The 15,861-nt window shown below is 52.5% G+C and overlaps 1 protein-coding gene across 1 annotated transcript in view; it reads left to right on the top strand.

The window, feature by feature from the left end:
• The first annotated feature begins 3,111 nt into the window (after positions 1 to 3,111).
• The window catches only part of SAMD4B (sterile alpha motif domain containing 4B), a 46,664-nt gene continuing 33,914 nt past the window's right edge, over positions 3,112 to 15,861 (top strand). Inside the window, exon 1 of the mRNA XM_051846668.3 lies at positions 3,112 to 3,254. The gene's annotated coding sequence lies outside the window, so the exon portion shown is untranslated. The remainder of the gene's footprint in view (positions 3,255 to 15,861) is intronic.

Genomic DNA, 15,861 nt, shown 5'->3' with positions numbered 1-15,861 from the left:
ATTTATTTATTTGAAATGCAGAGTTAAAGAGAGGTAGAGGCAGAGAGAGAGAGAGAGAGAAAGAGAGAGAGGTGTCTTCCATCCACTGGTTCACTCCCCAAATGGCCGCAGCGGCTGGAATTGGGCCAATCTGAAGCCAGGAGCTTCTTCCGGGTCTCCCACATGGGTGCAGGGGCCCAAGCACTTGGGCCATCTTCTGCTGCTTTCCCAGGACATAGCAGAGAGCTGGATCGTAAATGGAGCAGCCGGGACTCAAACAGGCACCCATATGGGATGTGAGCAGTGCAGGCAGAGGCTTTACCCACCATGCCACAGTGCTGGCCCCAATCCCGCTTTCTGCTAATGATCTTGGGAGGCAGTAAATGACAGCTGAAGTCTTGGGCCTGCCACCCAAGTGGGAAACCTGGATGGGATTCCTGGTCCCTGGCTTTGTCCTGGCCCAGCCCCAGCTGTTGAGGACCTTTGAGGGTGACTCAGTCTCTCTCTCTCTCTCTCTCTCTCTAATAAATAAAGATAAACATTTTAAAACATCACCTCCAGCCAGACCTTCACCCCACCTCTCCACTGACAGGCGGGGTCACGGTCACCGGTGACTTCCAGGAGGCTGGATCTCATCGGCCGCCTCTGATGGTCACTCCCTGTCCCTTCCCTTGGCTTTGCAGACGCCACACTCGCTTGTTTCCTTCCTACGACTCTGGCTTCCCCTTCTCAGCCTCTCGTGCGGACTCCTCCTTCGGACATCGTCCGTCTTTCCCAGCCACCTTGCTCCCTTCCTGATCTCACCAGGCTTTCCAGGGGGACACCCTCGCCTTTGTTCCAGCCTGGGGTCCCCCCCCACAGCTGCAGACTCTTCCATCCGTCTGCCGGTGTGACCCTGCTACCTGGACGTCTCAAGGGTCACCCTCGCCCTTCTCCGTCTTCTTACAACGTAGGTCAGACTGGCCAGCAGTGGCCTCCAACATCCAACCAGAACCTGCCCCCTTTGCTCTGCTGCACAGCCCAGACCCTGCTTCTGTCCACTTCCAGCTCCTGCCCAGGCCTCAGCAGTCCCTTCTCCTCGCTTCCCTGATCCCACGCCACCCACCACAGCCTGTTCTTCACGTGGCTGCCAGAGGGATCCTCGGAAAACCAGAGTCAGGTGACAGCCTTCCTTTTTCAGGACTCCCCCGTGACGCCCGTGTAACTGGGTGACAGCCCAAGTCCTCTGGGCGACTTTCAAATTACAGGGTCTGCCCCACACTCCTGCCCAATTACTCCTGGGCCCTCGTCTTCTGCTGATCTCCGCTTTGCTCGCGCCCCTCCGGCCACGTCAGTCTTCTCGTGGGTCTGGGAGCGATCCTGCTGCAGCCCGTTGCACTAGCTGTTCCATCTTTCTCGAACCTTTAGATTTCTGTCCAAATCTCACCTCTCCCACTGAAGTGATCCCATCAATCGTCCCCTTTGCTTGCTCTATTCTTCTCTACTAGGTAGGGATCGCCAAGTTACATTGTATTTCTTTATTGTCTTTCCCCCTAATTAGAATGCAAGTTTCCCGAAGTCAGGGATATTTATCTGCTTAGGTCTCTTGTATTTCTAGCACCCCCAGCAGGGCCTGGCACATGTTACTGAAGAAACATTAATGAATGAACCAGCATCCACCAAGCACAGCCATTCGATACGGTGTCGAAGTCGCTGCTTAAGTGTAGGAGGTGCTGATTTGCCCCCACCCTGGCTGGAAGTAGTCTTCCGCACAGCAGGAAGACCCAGGACTGCCCCTCAATCTTCCGTGAGAGTGCCAATTCCTTAGTCGAAATTCTAGTGTCCCCACTGCTCAGGGTTCCGCCTGGTCTTTGTCTCCATGCACCCATCTCGTCCCCCGGCCGATCACAAACTCCCACAGCTTGGGTTACTGGCTTGGGTGACCTCTCCATCTCCGTCTCCTAAGTGCCGAACCTGCAGGCTGCGCGGTCCTCCCGCATCCCTACACCGGGCGAGGCATCCTGCCAACCTGCTTCTCCTGGGGGGGCCCCATCACCCAGCCAGAGTCTCGTCCGGAACTTTTCTCTTCTGCTCCGTGACCCAGTCCCAGGTCCTGCACACTCGGCCTCCTGGGCACCTCCCCTCCTCCCGCAGTCCGGCCCCGGTGCGTTCCCCACTCCTGCTCCCGGCTCCTGGATCCCTCCCTTCCTCCATAGGGAAGCCGAAGACCTATCTATCCCAGACCCCGACTCATCATGAGCCTGGGGGCTCCAAACCCTTCAAGTGCCCTCAGGACCAGCCCAAACTTCCTCCAGCAGCCAAGCCTTTCCCCCCACTCCCTGTCTGGAGCTCCACTCTCCACCCTGAAGGCATTTTTGCGAGCTCCGGTATCAAGCCCTGTCTCCGTGCCCCTCCGCTCAGTGCCTTCTGATCCAGGACAGTGTGTACAATAACCAGATTACAACAACAGCCGGAGCAACAACTCCCATGCGTCAGCGGCCTCTTTGTGCCGAGCGCACTCTTGTGCGTTCTCTGGCTCAGTCCGAAAGCGTAGATCCTGCCTCGCTAGACCCATCTGATGGAGGCTCGGGGAGTGGCGTCGTGAGAACGCCGGGACCCCAGAAGCCGGGCTGCACCCCGGCACCTCAGGCCGTCGAGGACACACAGGGCCCAGCGCCTTGGGTGGGGCGTGCCAGAGGGGCTGGGAAGAGCCCGCCCCGAGCGCCTGAATAAGAATTGTGACTTGGCGCGTGGCCGCTGAGGTAGACGAGCGCGAGACTGCCCTCTGCGGGCCTGGAGGCCCAATCCCCGGCCCAATCCGGCCTGTTGCCATTGGCAACACCAGGCGCGCCCCTCCCCTTCCCCGCCCGCGCGGCCCCGAGCCCTGGGCCTGGCCGACTGCCCGTCACCCCCGCGTTCGGCCAATCCCAGTGAGGAGGGGGCGGGCCTCCTGGGCCTCGTTCCAGCCCCGTAGCTCCCCTCCTCACCAGGACCCCGCCTTTCTCGGCGCACACCTCCCGCCCTTCGGGCTGCCCTCGCCGCCGGTTGGCTGACGCGCCGTTCGTCACCTGGGCAGAAGCTAATACCGGCGCGCGGCAGCTTCGTCGGGGCGGGGCCAGGGGCGGTGACGCACAGCGCGGTGACGCAGCGCGACGGCGGCGGCGGCGGCGGCGGCGGTGGTGGTCGGTGCGGGAGGAGGGAGGGGAGCTCGCGGGCCTGAGAGGGGGCGACGGCGGCGGCAGTGGCCTGAGGAGGCCCGAGCGGCGGCGGCGGAGGCCGAGGCGGAGGCCGAGGCGGTGAGTCTCGGGCCGGGCCGGGCGAGCGCGGGGCGGTGGCGGGTCGGGGCGCGCGGGGCTCCCCTCAGGGCGACCCAGGCCGCGCGGCGGCCCCGCCCCCTCAGGGACCCCGAGCCGCGGGCGGCGGCGGCGGCGGGCCCAGAGCGCGGGCCTCGGGGGGCCGAGCCCGCCAGAGAAGCCCCGCACCCGTCCCCGAGTCTCCCTCCCAGGCCTCTTCAGACCCTTCCTTCTGAAACCCTCCTCCCTGTCGGGGGATCGCCGAGGGGCCGGGCCCGGGGACCTCCCTCCTGACCTCCATGGGCCTGACGTGGAGAGCCTCTAGGGCCCCCCCGAAGGCTTCCCCGGAGACCACCCCTCACAGATCAACCGCCTCGTCGGAGACCTTGTGTCAGCTTTGCCCCCGCCCCCCGCGCCGGTCCCAGCGGTGTCGCGCCAAGGCCACCCCGCCTCTGCTCCCCAGTCACCTCGCTGTCTCCAGGGGCCTCCCCGAAATCCCCTTCAGAACCCCGGGCATTCCGGAGGTGCCCCTCAGAGACCTGCGTGGCAGACCCCAGCAGTCTCCCCGAACTTGCCTCTCTCACATAGCCAGGGCATTTTCCCTCCCACCTCCCCCCGTTCCAGAAACCTCCGTGGCGATGTTCACTCGTGTCCCCCCAGAGGTGCTTGCGATCCTGCTGGTGGACCCTGGGCGTGCGTCTTCCTTGGAGATCTCCTTCCCATCTCCCAAAAACCCGTCTTCAGATACTGAAAAGCTCCCGGGTTCAGAAACTCGCCTGCAGGTGCCTCCCCCCACCCCATATTGCAGCTCCTTCTCATGCACACACCCCTTAAACTATGCCTTTGGGCCCAGCACCGCAGCCCCCAAGCCTCCCCCACTCTGTAATGTTTTGGAGATCCCCCTCTTGTGCCCCAGCAGTTTCCCCATGATACCCCCTCAACTTATTCCAGAAATCTCCAGAAGACTGTCCTCCCATATTCCAAAAGCCTCTTCCAAAACCCCTTTCCTGTATTGCAAGTATTTCCCAGTAACCCACACCACATGTTCCAGAAATTATTTCAGGATTCCACACAGTTCCTTCATAGTTTCTCTCGCATCCTCTCGGGAACCCTTCTTAGATAACCTTTCACAATCTGCCCTTGCCTGGGCCTACTTTAGATTAAACTCCCAAAGGTCTTCCACAAGCCCTGCGGGGCCTGAGATCTCCCGACCCCTCTAGATGGGGTTCTCGGGACTCCCCCCTTTTGCCTTCTCGAAGGCCCCAGCCGCCCCCTCAAGCCCCTCGGAGGTGCGCCCTTGAAGCCCCATCCTGAGATCCTCCTGACACCCCAGGACTCCTCAGGTGACTCCTCCAAGACCTCCTGCTTCACAGAGAGGCTTTTCTGGGGAGTCCTCTCCTTGAACCCACTGTCACGGACGCCCCGAAGTTCTGTGAGATTCCCGCACAGTAACCCTCGGAGCTCGTGCCGTTAGCGCGTCTGGGAGTTCTTTGTGAGAATCCCTCTCCCCTGACACTGCTAGGGCCCGCAGGCCTGCCTCCCCTCGTGCCCTTCCGGGGAGCACTCAGCTCGCTTCTGTCTGAGGAGCGTGTTGCTAGAGGACTCTGCCGCCCGCTCCAAAGTGCCAGGACCTCTCGGGACACCACAGCCGCCTCTGACGGCCTTTAGAGAATTTGCTCCTGAGTTGCCTCGCGGCCACACCTGCCCCCAGTTAGATTCCACCTCTGACAGCTCCGAAAAACCTTTATTCAGGCCCCTGTCAGGTTCACCCCCTTCCGAATTCCTGTTTACGCACCCGCATGGCCCTTGTCATCTTTCTTCCAGGATCAACTGAGAGACCCTTCTTGGGCCTGAGCCTCCTTCAGGGATTAGCCCTGCAGGGGCCCCCAACATTCTCCAGACTGCTCCCTCCACGAGCCTTGTGTCTCCCTTTAAAGGTCCTTGGGAGGCACCCCCACCCCACCCCACCTCTTGGCATTCCATGCGCAAACCTTTCTGTCTGATGGTTTTTCTTAGGCCTGGTCCTCAGAGACCCCTCCTCTCTTCAGCGATAGAGAGCGCCTTAACACCTTCCTAAGAGGCTTCTTGAGGACTCTCCCCATCTTCTGCCTTCTTCCTTCTCTCTCTCCTCACTAAATAGTCCCTCCCCTATAGCAGTGGTTCTCAAAGGGTGCTCCCTGGACCAGCAACAGCAACACCACTTGCTGGACATGCAGATTCCTGGAATCGGAACGTCTCAGAGTTAGACCCAGCAGTCTGACTCTGAGGCACGCTGAGGTCCGAGGATCACTTTCCTCTAGGACTTCCCTTCCTCCACAGAAAGCCCTTGAAAGATGTCAGGGAGTCCCTTGCCCTGCTGCGCAGCGGGGTTTTCCTGGAGCCCCTTTTGCAAACCCCCATCCTCCAGAACCCTTACTGTGCTTGAAAGGATCCTGGCTTCTCCACAAGCTCACCCCACCCTCTGAGTAATTACTTCAGATGCAACTTTGGAGTGGTTCCCTTTCATATGTTCCTCAGCACTGCTCCCGGCATTCCCTCCAGCCCATCCTCAGCCCTTGGTGCCTCTGCTCTGAACTGCTACCTCCTTGAGCACACACTTTCCTCCTCTCTTCATCCTTCCCTTTCCACACGGGCACCCCCACCGTGAGGAGCCTCCGGTCTTTTCACTTCGACTCTTACTGCCGTGGCCCTTGGTTGTACTTCTGAGACTACCACTGGCTGTCTCCCTGGTAGTTTTCTGTGTACTGGTCCATTCACCCTCCCTGGGCGGGGAGCTCTGGAAGGACAGGCATGTGTCTTGTTTCTCTCTGAATTCTGCAAGGTACAAAGGAAAAGTTATTGGGAATAGTGGAGAATGAGCGCATCTTTCTTCTGCATTTGACCAGAAATCTCCAAGTCAGCCAATCTCCAGCTCTCACCCCTGTTTAGGTTCAGCACACATAGCGCTTGCTTCTCTTTACCCCACCCACCTCCTCCTGTCTGTGGCACTTTGTGCTGTCTCCTGACTCTGAGCTGCCCCAAGTCTTGGTCCTGAGGACCTGCCTCACCCCATCCTCGATGTCTTCTCCACCCCCCTAGCCTCTTAGGGTCTCACAGGACTCAGCTTTCTCCAAAGGATTCAGTTCCTCTCTAGGGCTGGGAAGAGGAAACAGATCCCAGGATAAATGCTGCCTTACAAACTAGTAAAGGACTTAGGCAGAATATGAGGTCTCAGCTGCATTCTGTGGCGATTCAGCAGTAAGAGGGAGCCCTTTATTTGGAAAGACTTCATGGAAAAGGTGGTATTTGAACTGGGTACTGTTCCACAGGAGTTGGGACAATGATGATGTGCCTCTCGGGCAGGGGAAACAGCTTAAGCATTGGTCAGAGACAAGAAAGCCTCTTCATTCTCTTACCTCGCCCATGGTATCTCTTCACCTAATAGAGGTGAAAAAGACTGAAGCTGCACTTCAGTGATGACACACAGGGTGATAAAGCTAACTGTTTATTGAATGCTTACTATCTGCCAGGCACTGTTGAAGTACTGTACTTCTATTATTTCATCACAGATTCACAGGAATCTTATGAGGTAGGTAAACTAGAATTATCCTTGTTTTACACAGGATGAAATTGAGGACAGGTGGAAGTCATAGAAGATGGTACTGCCTTTGGGCAGAGCGTTGGAGTCCCTGTTCAGATAGGGTTGGGTGCACTGGGGCATGATAGTGTTGCAATCGGGTTTTTGGACTCTAGGCCCAGACAGGATTTGCATCGCACATCATCATTTACTATTTTTTTAAAAATATTTATTTACTTATTTGAAAGGCTGAGTTATAGTGAGGCAGAGAGAGAGAGAGAGAGAGAGAGGTCTTCCATCTGCTTGTTCACTCCTCAGATGGCCACAACGGCCGGAGTTGGGCTGATCCGAAGCCAGGACCCAGGAGCTTCTTCCAGGTCTCCCATGCTGGTGCGGGGCCCAAGCAGTTGGGCCATCTTCTACTGCTTTCCCAGGCCATAGCAGAGAGCTGGATCAGAAGTGGAGCAGCCAGGACTTGGAATGGCACCCATGTGACAGCAGCTTTACCTGCTATGTCACAGCGCCGGCCCCCATTTACCAGTTTTGTGACTGAGGACAAGTTACTTGACTTTTCCGATCCCTTACTTTTCATAGCTAAAAAATGAAGGTAATAATAATGCCATCCTTCATAGAATTGTTACAAGGATTAGATAAGTTAGTACACATAAAATACTTAGAACAGTGCCTTGCACATAAGTGCTCAGTGTTAGCAAAAAGAGCTCGTATCAGCCAGGACTCTTTTTAATTTTTTTAAAGATTTTATTTATTTGAGAGGTAGAGTTACAGAGAGGTCTTCCATTTGCTGGTTCATTCCTCAAATGGCCGTGATGGCTAGAGCTGGACCGATCTGGAACCAGGAGCCAGGAGCTTCTTCCAGGTCTCTCACATGGGTGAGGAGGCCCAAGCACTTGGGGCATTTCCTACTGCTTTTTCAGGCCATGGCAGAGAGCTGGATCAGAAGTAAAGCGGCTGGGACTTGAAGCAGTACCTATATGGGATGCCAGTGCTGCAGGCAAAAGCTTAGCCTACTACACCACAGCACTAGCCCCCAGCCAGGACTCTTAAAACCATAAGTGACATTACCTTAGCTCAAAGTGGTTTAATCAAAAAGGGGAATTAATTGATTCATGTTATTGAAAAGTCCATAGCTGGGATGGTTTCAGACTTAGCTGGGTCCAGGATTTCAAATAATGTTCTCAGTTATCTCTCTCCATTTCTCCACTGAGTTAGCTTTATCCTCAAGCAACTTCTGCTTTAGTGACAGAGCTGGCCCTCAGCAACCCCAGGTTTTTGTTTGTTTTTAAAATATTTATTTTTATTTATTTGAAAGGCAGAGTTACACACAGAGAGGGAGAGACAGAGACAGAGACAGAGACAGAGAGGTCTTCCATCTGCTGGTTCACTCCCCCAAATGGCCACAACAGCTGGGAATGGACAAGGCCAAAGCCAGGAGTCAGGAGCTTCTTCCAGATCTCCCACGTAGGTGCAGGAGCCCAAGAACTTGGGCCATCTTAATCTGTTTTCCCAGGACCTTAGCAGGGAGTTGGATCGGAAGTGGAGCAGCCAGGACGTAAACTGGTGCTCATATGAAATACCATTGTTGCAGGTGATGGCTTTACCTGCTACCCCACAAAGCCAACCCCAGCAACTCCAGATGTAAGTCCTACTACTTAATGGCCTCAGAGGAAAGAGAATCCTTTCTGAGATTCCCATCTGAAAACAGTTTCTTCTGTGAATAGTTGTGAGATGGTGACAGGAGATCCTTAGAGATGTGTTTGGGTTCTGTATGCTGGAAGTCCATCTCTTGCTTGATAAGCATGATGATTCTATCCCGTGATCTTTCTGACAATTGATGGTAGACCCCTCTTCACAGTCCCCTAGCCCCACCCCAGTCATTCTCTCTCTGATTTCTTGGCCCCAGAGTGAGTGTATGTATGTGTGACTGGTCCGACGTAGCCAGCTTTCCTTTGGGAGCTTACTGGGAAAGGCAGAAATGAGGTGATCAGCCTGGCATGGTGTTGGCCTTAAGGCAGTGGAAGCTGGGAGTACTGATGTTGGGTCCCCTCACCTCAGTTTTGGGTTTCCATGCCTCAGAACTTTGGAAGAAAGTTAAGTGGGCTGCTGTGAGTGGAGTTTGGCTTGTTTTATTGTAAATTGAGTAGATGAAGGTAAGTTACAGAACAGTAATGTATGAAGTCTAAAATGTTTCCAGCCTAGATTAAATAATTTGAGAAAGCACTTGCTCTAAGTACTGGAGATAACAGCAGTGAATAAGACAGTCAAGGTCCTGAAACTCATGGTGCTTATTTTCTGCAACAAACAACAAATAAAAGAAATAAAAGAGTATGCTACATGGCTAGGAAAGAAATCAAATGGCAGCGGTGGCTACTGCAGACATGCTGGTCAGTAACTATGTCTAAAGAGACGACAGTTGACCTGATGGCTGGAAAGGTCAGAAGGCGCCAGTTGAAGATCTGGGCATAGGACATTGTTATCTAAGGGTTGTATGTGGAGAAAGGACTGCTGTCTGGTTGGGGAATTTATCACAGGTGTTTATGGAGGATCTTCTGTGTGCCAGATGCTGGTCGTGTAATGGGAGACTTGGCCATGAATGAGGGGTGCAACCACGGGCTTCCTTTCCCTCATGGATGTTACAGTCCAGGCGTTTTGGAAGCAGTGCAGCCTTTGAAGGAAAAGCTCTTGCTGTTGACATCAGAGATTCCTTCCTACTGGGGAAACGAGGAAGACTGGGACATACACGAGCCCGGGTCTGATTGCTGAAGGAGCCGGCCCTGTGATGATCTTGATGATCTGGGGATGGGTATTTTGGGTAAAAGATACAGGAGCCCAGAGATGGGTTTGGGAGACAGCAAGGAGACCAGTGTGGCTAGCTTGTACGTGAGGGAGGAGTTTACATTTTCATTGAAAAGATTGAGGAGCTCTTAGAAAATTTTTTAAAAAGCAGAGAACAGTGGTGTGATTTTTTTTTTTTTTTTTTGAAAGTTCACTTTGGTTTCTGCAAGGAAAACAAAGGGTGATAAGGAGAGCAGGAAGGCGAGAGTGGAAGAAACCTGTCTATAGGAGAATGGATGGTGACGTACACATGGAGGTATTAAAGACAGAAGCAGATGGACTTTGGGTGTACAGAAATGGGACTTGTTGGGACTAGAGAAAGGAATCAGAGATGATAATAGCTAAGTCATGTATGCTTCCCAGCTATGAGAGTAGGTACCATTTTATAGATGAGAAAACAGGGAAGGCAAAGCAAAATCTTGCTCAAAATTGTGCAGATAGTAAGTGGTAGGGTTCTATTTCCAGCCCAGCAGTCTGATTCCAGAGTGATTTGGATTTTGGGAAGGATAAAGAGTACTTACTGAACTGACATTAAAAGACATATCAAGGTCTGATGACTATCTCTTTGAAAAGATAACTCCAAAAGTTAGGAGCTTTCCCCAGAGAGGTGATGGCTGAGTCTACGGGAGTTCGTTGTGTTCCTCATTGAGAGAACACAGTTGTAGAGAAGGGAAAGAGACTCAGGGGAGAGGTCAACAGGGAGGAGCAACACCAGTTTCATCATTAGTCCCGGGTTTCCCAGAGTTTCCTGTGACGTGCTTATCTTCCAGGAGGCCCTGGCTGCCTTCTCTCTTCCTTTATTTTTTTTTTTTCTTTAAGATTTATTTATTTATTTGAAAGAGTTACAGAGAGAGAGAGAGGTCTTCTATCCATTGGTTCACTCCTTAGATGGCTGCAACAGCCGGAACTGCGTCGATCCAAAGCCAGGAGCCTGGAGCATCTTCCTGGTGGAGAATCCAGGACTCAAACTGGCACCCACATGGGATGCCAGCATGCAGGTGGTGACTTTACCTACTATGCCACAGCACCAGCCCCCTCCCTTTCACCGGAACCATTCCCACAAAAGGCTCTTTCTCTGCTGAGACAATAGTGTACGTATTTTAGGGGTTTCTGGAACTAATTTTTTTTTTTTTTAAGATTTATTCAGAGTTACACAGAAAGAGAAGGAGAGGCAGAGAGAGAGAGGTCTTCCATCCTCTGGTTCATTCTCTAATGGGCTGCAATGGCCAGAGCTGCACCGATCCGCAGCCAGGGGCCAGGAGCTTCCTCCAGGTCTCCCACGCAGGTGCAGGGGCCCAAGGACTTGGGCCATCTTCCACTGTTTTCCCAGGCCGTAGCAGAGAACTGGATTGGAAATAGAGCAGCCGGGACTCAAACCGGCGCCCATATGGGATGCCAGTGCTGCAGGCACCGGCTTTACTCGCTACGCCACAGTGCTGGCCCTGAACTAATGGTTCTTACAAGAAAGAAATTGGACTCCTTTGGCTTCTGACATTCTCCTGTTCTCAGATTAGGGCAGTGAGTTAACCTTAGGTAATTAGTTCTTAATTTATAAAGTATGGCTTTCTCAAAGGCATAGGTAGGTGCTGTAAAGAGCAGGAATAGGTAGGAGGTTGGTAGGACCTCCTTACTTACCTGGAAGTGTTGGCGTTTAAGAGATGTACCCTGGGCTGGTGCCGTGGCTCACTTGGGTAATCATCCGCCTGCGGTGCCGGCACCCCGGTTCTAGATTTATTTATTTATTTGAGAGATAGAGTTGCACGGGGACGGGAGGGGTGGGGTGGGGTGGGGTGGGCTATCTTCCATTTGCTGGTTCACTCCCCAAATGGCCAGTCGAGAGCTAGGTCAGAAGTGGAACAGCTGGGACTCCAACCAGTGCCCATATGGGATGCCAGCACTGCAGGCGGTGATTTTACCCACTACACCACAGTGCTGGCCCCTCTTCTGTCGTCTCCCCTCCCCTCCCCTCCCCTTCCCTTCCCTCTCCTCTCTTATCACCTCCCCTCCTCTCTTCTTTTTTTTTTAAATATGAGCATTCCCATCTGCTGGTTCCCCAAATACATGCAGTGGAAGCCTGGAGTCAGGAACTGAGTCCAGGTTTCCCATGTGGATGGCAGGGATCTGATTTAGTCATCATTGCTGCTGTCCACGGTCCATATCAACAGGAACAGGAAGCTGGATTTGGGACTCTAAAGTGGGATATGGGCTAACTGGCATCTTAACTGCTGGCCAAATGCCTGCAGGTCCAACTTTGTAGGCATGGAAAGGAACTTATAGGAGACTACAGCATTGTTATTAAGAGCAAGCAAGATGGCCCAGTGCTGTGGCGCAGTAAGTTAATCCTCTGCCTGTGGCGCTGACATCCCATATGGGTGCTGGTTCTAGTCCCAGCTGCTCCTCTTCCAATCCAGCTCTCTGCTATGGCCTGGGAAGGCAGTAGAAAATGGCCCAAGTGCTTGGGGCCCCCTGCACCCATGGGGGAGACCTGGAAGAAGCTCCTGGCTTTGGATTGGCCCAGCTCCAGCTGCTGTGGCCATTTGGGGAGTGAACCAGTGGATGGAAGACCTCTCTGTCTCTCCCTCTCATTGTCTGTAACTGTACCTCTCAAATAAATAAATAAAAATTTTTTTAAAAAAATGAAAGAGCTCTGAAGGCAGACTGCCTTGGCTTGAAAATCTGCCTTCATGATATGTGCAGTCCTGGACAAGTGATGTACCTTCTCTGTGCCTCACTGTTTCACCAGCTGTTACATGAGGATAATGCTGTGTTTGTATATCATGTGTGTGTATAATATGTTAGTACGTACATTTCAAAGATTTATTTGTTTATTTGAGGAGAGACAGAGAAAGGTCTTCCATCTACTTGTTCACTCCCCCAAATGGCCATGTCAGCTGGAGCTGACCTGATCTAAAGCCAGAAGCCAGACTCCCCACACAGGTCTCCCATGCAGGTGCCAAGCACTTTGGCCATCTTCTGCTTTCCAGGCCACAGTGGAGAGCTGGATCAGAAGAGTAGCAGCCAGGACTAGAACCTGCACCCATATGGGATGCCAGCACTGAAGGTGGAGGCTCAGCCTACTACACCACAGCGCTGACCCCCCCCCCCATATGTATTTTTAATAGAGTTTTAGAATCAAATGATCTCATCCATGTCAACACAGGATTCTGCAAATCACCCTTAATTTATGATGCTAGAAAATGTTGGGGCCGGCGCTGTGGTGCAGTGGGTTAACACCCTGGCCTGAAGCACTGGCTTCCCATATGGATGCCAGTTCGAGACCTGGCTGCTCTACTTCCAATCCAGCTCTCTGCTGTGGCCTAGGAAAGCAGTAGAAGATGGCTCAAGTGCTTGGGCCCTTGCACCCATGTGGGAGACCTGGAAGAAGCTCCTGGCTTCAGGCTTCAGATCGGCGCAGCTCTGGCTGTTGTGGCCAATTGGGGAGTGAATTTTCAGATGGAAGACCTCTCTCTCTCTGCCTCTCCTCTCTCTGTGTAACTCTGACTTTCAAATTAATAAATAAAACTTTCAGGGGCCAATGCCTTGCCTCACTTGGTTAATCCTCTGCCTGCGGTGCTGGCATCCCATATGGGCGCCAGATTCTAGTCCTGGTTGCTCCTCTTCCAGTCCAGCTCTCTGCTGTGGCCCGGGAGGGCAGTGGAGGATGGCCCAAGTGCTTGGGTCCCTGCACCTGCATGGGAGACCAGGAAGAAGCTCCTGGCTTTGGATCGGCGCAGCGCCAGCCATAGCAGCCATTTGGGGAGTGAACCAACCTTTCTCTCTGTCTCTCCCTCTCACTGTCTATAACTACCTGTCAAATAAATAAATAGAAAAAAAAAAAAAAACTTTAAAAAAAATGTGTTAAGCATAGTGCTAGATATTTTTGTATACATTGTTTCATTTAACTTTATAACAAACTTCACTGAGGAAGAAACTGAGTAATTTGCCAAAGGTCACCCACAGCAAGTAAGTATCAGTAGGAGAGCAGAGCTTTACACTTGCTCTGCCTTATGATGCTGCTTCTGTGTGAGGGGAGCTGACCTGCAGAGGTGCTGGCCTGTCGGCCTGCCCCTTCTCACTGTCTGGGGGCAGGGAAGGAATCCAGAGAGCACTTTTCCCTAGACCTTCTTAGCCATTTTTTGGGACCCATTTCCTACCTCCAGGGTTCGTAGGTGCTTCACAGCAAGATTACTTGGTTCTTTTCAATATGGTGGTATAATATTGCTAGGCTGGAGGCTGGCACTGTGGTGTAGTAGGTTAAGCATCCATCTGGGGCACCAGCATCCCATATGAGTTGGTTTTATTACCCAGCTGGGTCTCTTCCATTTTAGCTCCCTGCTCATGGCCTGGGAAAGCAGTAGAAGACACACAAGTCCCTGCATCCGCTTGCTGGAAGATGTTCCTGCCTCCTGGCTTTGGCCTGGCCCAGCTCCAGTTGTTGTGGCCATTTAGGGAGTGAACCAGTGGATGGAAGACCTCTTTCTCTCTCTCTCTCTGTCTCTCCCTCTCTTCATAACTATGCCTCTCAAAGTAGATAAATAAATCTTTTAAAAAATATATATTGCTAAGCTGTTTGAAAGACTTTTGCCATAGAAGTTTCCCTCTCAGGTCTCCTCTCAAAGGCAGAGTTATTTTTGGTTTCATGGGAACTAAGACCAGAGCATTGGTGAATTCTGTTTTATATGGGAATGTTCAAAGGCTGGGTTTTTTTTGTTTGTTTTTTGTTTGTTTGTTTGTTTTGGACAGGCAGAGTGGACAGTGAGAGAGAGAGACAGAGAGAAAGGTCTTCCTTTTGCCGTTGGTTCACCCTCCAATGGCCGTCGCGGCTGGTGTGCTACGGCCGCTGCACCACGCTGATCCGACGGCAGGAGCCAGGTACTTATCCTGATCTCCCATGGGGTGCAGGGCCCAAGTACTTGGGCCATCCTCCACTGCACTCCCTGGCCACACAAAGGCTGTTTTAAAAAGTGTTTTTGTTTTGTTTTAATTTATTTGAGAGAGTTACTGACAGGGGGAGAGAGAGATGTCTTCCATTTACTGCTTTACTCCCCAAATGGCCTCAATGACTGGGGCTGGGCATATCCGAAGCCAGGAGATTCTGCCAGGTCTCCCACACAGGTGTAAGGGCACCAGCATTTGGGCCATCTTTCACTGCTTTCCCAGGCCATAAGCAGAGAGCTGAATTGGAAATGGAGCAGCTGGGACACAAATTGGCATCCATGTGGGATGCCGGTGCTACAGGTGGAGGTTTAACCTACTATGCCACAGCACCGGCCCTAAGGCTGTTTCACCTTTATGTAATAGAAGTCCAAATCAATCAAACTGGACTAAGCCAAAAAAGAATTTATTGATTTGTAGAACTGAAAAGTCTGAGCCAATGGGGAGGCTTCAAGATAGCTGGATACTGGGCTTCAGCTGGTATGAACAGGCCTCACTCTTCTCCCCTCATCTCTTGACTCTGCTTTCGTCCTTGTTGGCTTCAGTTTGAAATAGGCTTCCATCATGAGGAAGCAGAAGTGGTAATCAGTAACATCTGGAATATATAATCTGAGGAACCCATCTGAGAATCTGATTTCCCCAGTAGTTCCAGAAAAATCCATGGAGGACTTGCCTTGGCCAGACCTTACCCCTTGTCTACTTCTGGAGCCAAGACAGCTTTCCAAGGGAAACTCAAGGTGCTAGAACCAGCAGATGGGAATAGATATTTGGCAGGCAAATCCACCATAGTTCATCACTGCTGTGTCTCATCCAGGTCTTCCAAAACACCTGAGCCAAGGCAGCTGAGAGCCTTTGGCCTTTCATTGGAAGAAGCCCTCAAGTCTCCCTTTTTTTTTTTTTTAAGGTTTATTTATGTATTTGAAAGGCAGAGTTAGAGAGACAGAGAGACAGATCTGCTGGTTCACTCCTGAAATGGCTGCAATGATCTGTGATGGGCCTGGCCGAAGCTGGGAGCTTCATCTGGATCTCCCACGTGGATGGCAGGGGCCTAAGTTGGGCCATCTCCCGCTGCTTTCACAGGTGCGTTAGCAGAGAGCTGGATTGAAAGTGGAGCAGCTGGGACTCAAACCAGTGCCCATATGGAATGCTGGCACTGCAGACCACAACACCGGCCTCATCAGTTCTCCTCGTTAAACACCATCAAGAACAAACACACAGCACCCTACTCAGTTGTGTTCCCTGAACAGTGGAGTAGTTTGAAGGCAC

This window comes from Oryctolagus cuniculus, chromosome 18, assembly GCF_051225735.1.
Source record: "Oryctolagus cuniculus isolate XC-2025 breed Fujian yellow rabbit chromosome 18, ASM5122573v1, whole genome shotgun sequence".
NCBI lineage: Eukaryota > Metazoa > Chordata > Mammalia > Lagomorpha > Leporidae > Oryctolagus > Oryctolagus cuniculus.
This window is presented reverse-complemented; position numbering and strand designations above follow the sequence as displayed.